Consider the following 5,631-nt stretch of genomic DNA (forward strand, 5'->3'; position numbering starts at 1 on the left):
CAGAACTGTTATTTACATGTAAATCAACATAACCCTGTTTTATGTTTTTAATACTGCAGATAGAACGCTCTGTGTGCCAGAGATGGTCCATTTAGCTTGTCTGGGGATGACAAGAAGGATTTCAACAAAGCCAAAAGAAAATGATTGGAAGGGGCTTTTTGCTGTTAATTAGAGACGTATGAATAAATGACTGTTGTTCCTTGTAACTACTTTAAAAGTGGAACTGTGCACTAAAAATGCAAACATTGATTTGCATACAATTTAAGATTGTAAACATTGTACAATTTATGTAAACATTGTCTAACTTCATATAGAAAACAAATTGCACTTGAAATGAACATTTATTTTAAGGTAATTTAAATAAATGCATATTCTCACTTTTTTCAAGAAACAATCACTGAATTAGTTAATGATTTCTTCATCTTTCAATGCAATATTTGAGATTTTATGTATTTCTATCAAATCAAAACGGGAATTTCTACTCAAAGCAAAGGTTGTAAAAGTCTACTAGACATTTAGATTTTTGCCTTGTCAGCTCGGGGATTCGATCCAGCAACTTTTCAGCTACTAGCCCAACACTCTAACCACTAGGCTAACTGTGATGCTAGGATATATATGATATGCAGTGTGAGCTATTGTGAATACGCCACTGCGGTTATGAAATTGATAAAAGAATGGCCATGTTTCAACTGTGTGACGACAGAATCTTTTTGGTATTTATTAGGATCCCCATTAGCCGCTGCAAAAGTATCAGAATTGTTCACTTCTCTCACTGACTTCTCAAACCCCGGCTTGGTCTTCTTCGCAAGCCTTCTCTGAAGTCTCGCGGTTTTACGTCTCTGGGTTTAGAAACTGGTAGTGGGGGAACAGGAAGTTCTGCGCAGGCACGCATCATTCTTCGGAATAAAGGATACGCCAGAATTGTGCAGTCGAGACGACAACTTCTGTGTTCTTTTCAAATATATTACTACTGTTATGTAATAGCACGTTATAATATCGAAAGAACATGTCATAACATTATAGGTAACAAATACGTCAAGGTATTATCACGTTTGGTGAAGGTTTTATGTGCTATTTTGGTGTCAAACAGCGTGAGTGAACGTGATAACTTGTTTACAAGTCACATAGAGACTTTGGGTTAAAGTTWGTCTCTGAGTGGATGTAACGTTATATCATTTCGTCAAGGTAATTTCATAAAGGATCAATTTATTTSAGATTTCTGGGTTCGTTTTACGTGTCGTTTTTGGTTTTGTGTAAAATTCACGAGGTGGTAAAATGGCGGTTCCCCCTCGGTCTGCATTAACGCACATCAGTGCAGGCAGTGAGGGTGCAGCAGAGTAAGACAATTTTACGGTTGCACTACTGTTTTGGAGTTAAATGTAATGATTATCAGTTTTCTACATGTGAACTAATATTCAGAGACATTCAGTTGTTTCTGTCTATCTAAAAATGTTACTATGGTGTGAACGGAAATAATTGGATTTGATTGGAATAATTCAGTGAAGACAAGGTTATTCAGGAAAATAGTACATAGTACAGCCTACAACATACTACCTTGTACTAAATGTTTTTTGAGTCATTTATGTGTATAGGGGATATCTACTATAGATTAAGTCCGTTTAAGTTGTGTAGTCTAATTTAAAGTGTATACTTTGTCTAATGTGAATTAATTAATGTTTTGTTGTCAATGCTTAGCTACCAGATCTATTGAAGTGAGATCAGTGCTAGACTTGGATAGGAGCTCACCGAAGCTGAGTACTGTCACCTCAAATTTCTACTGTTTGAGCTGATGTTCCTCTCATAGAATATTAGCTCAACAGTATTTCTTTTTAGATAATAAATTAAGTGCCAGAACTGTCAAGACTAACTTTTGTGTCCGTTTCTCTTTATTACTACTGGCTGACTCAGATTAAGTCTGAGGCCGTAATATCAACAGAGGACAGCCACTCTCCTTCTACACGTTTTACGGTTGCACACTGTGTTGTGTTTTTGAAGTATACGTGAATACAAGGTTATTAAGGAAATAAAACTAACTAACCTTCACTAAATGGTTTTGAGTCATTTATGCATTTATCTACTACAGGTTAAGTATTAGCTCAAATGTATTTGAGCTCCTGCACCTAATATAAACAGTACCGGCACCAAAATGAGTATCGCAACTATTTCAGTCAAAGTCAAGAACTGAATTAGATAATTGAACAAGAAAAAATATCATATATTTAATAGAGAGTAAAGTAAGTGCCAGAACTGTCAAGACAATAACTTTTGTGTCCGTTTCTCTTTACTTCGACTCAGGTATGAGGCCGGTAACATCAACAGGAGACAAACCAGCCTGCTCTCTCCTTCCACACTGAGTCCAAACCTACAGTCACTGGGTCCTGATTGTGACAGTGGAGCCAGTTTGCACTGCAGGATCCAGAGATGGCATCAGTGAAGCTGGAAGACTGCAGTCAACAATGGAGCTGAATGTCAACATTAAAGATGAAGAAGAGGAGAAGATTGGGACATCTGTTATATGGTAAGAGCAGGTTCTATCTACTAAGTTTGTTGTTCATTCAACTTCCCACTGTGCATGAAAAGTTGCAGTAGAACTGTTTCAATGAGAAGGTAGATGGTTTCATGCTACTTGCAGGTTTGACACCAGTATTGCCAGCATTTGTTTTATTCACTGGGCTATTCTGGAGTGATCAGAGAGTAGACTAAAGAGGTGAAGTAGACGAACTGCCAGTGTTTTAAAGTTCTATGAATTGAACCTTGAGATACTTTTAGAATAGTTGTATCCCTTTTGCATTGCACAGCCTACTTATATTATACTTACAGGTAGCCTAGTGGTTAGAGCGTTGGGCCAGTAACCGAAAGGTTGCTGGATCGAATCCCTGAGCTGACAAGGTAAAAAAAAATGTAATTCTACCTTGAGCATAGCAGTTAACCCACTGAACCCGGGCCGAAAGACGTGGATGTCGATTATGGCATGCCCCGACCTCTCTTGATTCAGAGGGGTTGGGTTAAATGTGGAAGACACATTTCAGTTGAATGCATTGTTGTACAACTGACAAGGTATACCTTCCATCGGAAGGTATTTAGACCCCTTGACTTTTTCTCTTTTGTTACATTACAGCCTGATTTAAAATTGATTAAATAAAAATTTTCCTCATCAATCTACTCACAATACCCAATAATGACAAAGCAAACACAAGTTTTGTAAATGTTTTCACATTTTATAATAAAAAAAACTGAAATACCTTATTTACATAAGTATTCAGACCCTTGCTATGAGACTCAACATTGAGCTCAGGTGCATCCTGTTTCCATTGGTCATCCTTGAGATGTTTCTACAACTTGATTGTTGTCAACCTGTGGTCAATTCGAGACTGATTGGAGGCACACATTGTAATAAGTCACAATTGACAGTGATGTCAGAGAAAAACCAAGCCATGAGGTCGACGGGATTGTCTGTAGATCTCCATGAAAGGAAAAATTCACAAACTGGTAAAATGGCGGCGTCCACTCGGTCTGCGTCAACAGACTTCAGTGCAGGCAGTGGGATGCATCAAAGTGAGACAATTTTTTACGGTTGCACTACTGTTTTGAAGCTAAATGTAATGATTATGGTTTTCTACATGTACAATTATTAGACACATTTGTCCGTAGAGCCCATGAAAGGATTATGTCGAGGCACGATCTGGGGAGGGTACCAAAAACTTCTACAGTGTTTATTTTATTAAACTAGGCAAGTCGGTTAAGAACAAATTTTTTTTACAATGACTGCCTACCCCGGCCAAACCTAACCCGGACTACGCTGGGCCAATTGTGCGCAGCCTATGGGACTCTTGAAGTGTTGAAGATCCCCAGAAACACAGTGGCCTCCATCATTCTATCTTTATTTATATAACTGCTCAAAAAAATAAAGGGAACACTTAACCTCTAACATAGCACCTAAACCCGGATACCGGATCCCCCCCATCACAAAAGCTGACTAGCTAGCCTAGCTACAGGCCACAGGGATTATCATATCAATAAAATGTTCATGAAATCACAAGTCCAAGCACACCAGATGAAAAGATACAGATATTGTGAAATCCAGCCATCATTTTCTGATATTTTAAAATGTGTTTCCCTACAGGGAAGACATCAATATGTAAACTCGTATTAGAGCTAACCACCATAGCAAAAAGACACCACTTTTTTTCTCACGCAGTTTTTTACTCCATCAGTCTTATCATAATTCGCACTAAATAAAGAATATATCTATAGCCACTAAGCAAGAAAACTTCATCAAAATGAACAGTCTGATAAAATCAGCTTTTTAACTGGATTACTACCATGCATAGTGTTTTTTTATTAGAAAAAATGTGCATTTTTCAGGTATAGAAAATCACAGGTTGTTAACTACATTGCAGCTGTCATCTGAAAATAGCGTTGTAGAAGCGAGCCGACGGAAAATTAAACTCTAATAAGAGCAAACGACCTCAATACCAAAAAATACTCATCCAAAACATTTCTTTAAAAGTACACAGCCGCTACTACGTCATTTGAAAGACACAGATCTGTGGAATCCACACTGAAATATTTCCAGATTTTAACTAAGTGTTTTTACAAGCGAAAACACCAATAAATCGTTATATTAGCATACCACATGTGCAAAACATTACCCAGCATGATTTCAAGGCAAAAAAAGAAACGACTAGCAGATAGCGTTATCACCACCAAAAGATTATTAAATTTTTTCACTAACCTTCTTTCAGATATTCTTTGCCTGATACACTCTTAAACATCATATTCAACATACCATATAAGTTTGTTCTGGAAAATGTAGTCATATTTAGCCACAAAAATCGTGGTTATACAATGAGAAAAGTAGCCAACTGGACGGGAAAATGTCGGGCGCCATCCTTTGGAGAGTGACTTAGTCTAACTCAAAATAATTCATAAACTTGGACTTAAAAATTAATACAGCGTGGACAGCAATTTGAAAAGACAAATTAGTTCTTTAATGCAATCGCTGACATTACATTTTTTAAATTAACCTTACTGCGCAATACAGGGTGCGCCAAAGCGAAGCTACCCCCAAAAAAATGGCGGCTTATGCGTTTAACATTTTATCTAACAGACAAACGATTTTATCCAGCGATAAATGTTCTTACTATTAGCTGAGCTTCATCAGAATCTTGGCAATGTGTCCTTTCTCCGGTCTTAATCGTTACTTTTGTCGACAAGAGTCTCTTGTCCTGTTGGCGAAATGCACTAACCGTTCTGCAGTCTTTGTTCACCGGAAAGTGTCCAACTCTGAAAGTAGGGTCACAAGAAATGTTGGCAGTAAAATCCGATCAACATAAACTTGAAATAATTGGTTCAATATATAAAGATTAATGATGTCTTATAAAGCCTATATCGAATAAACGATGACCGGAAATTATCTAAGGAGCTAAAACAGAGCTTCTAAACGATATGCCAAGCTCCTCTTTGCGCACCGAGCGAAAGCTCCAAAAGAACGGCCACCGTGATTCCAATCAATTTAAACCTTTCGGGAACTAGCACGTATTCCAAGTCTCCCTATTCGCTGACACCCAGGGGATAGGCGTTATGCAGTGCATTCTCAACCCAATAGGGACAGGCAAATTAATACAGCAG

At 37.7% G+C, this 5,631-nt stretch overlaps 1 long non-coding RNA gene across 1 annotated transcript in view; it reads left to right on the top strand.

Moving 5' to 3' along the window:
• The first annotated feature begins 325 nt into the window (after positions 1 to 325).
• Positions 326 to 5,631, top strand: part of LOC139027565 (uncharacterized) — a 12,308-nt gene continuing 7,002 nt past the window's right edge. The window contains exon 1 of the long non-coding RNA XR_011479679.1: positions 326 to 1,185. This is a non-coding gene — a long non-coding RNA (uncharacterized lncRNA). The remainder of the gene's footprint in view (positions 1,186 to 5,631) is intronic.

Source organism: Salvelinus sp. IW2-2015, linkage group LG4q.1:29, assembly GCF_002910315.2.
Source record: "Salvelinus sp. IW2-2015 linkage group LG4q.1:29, ASM291031v2, whole genome shotgun sequence".
In the NCBI taxonomy this organism is placed as follows: domain Eukaryota; kingdom Metazoa; phylum Chordata; class Actinopteri; order Salmoniformes; family Salmonidae; genus Salvelinus; species Salvelinus sp. IW2-2015.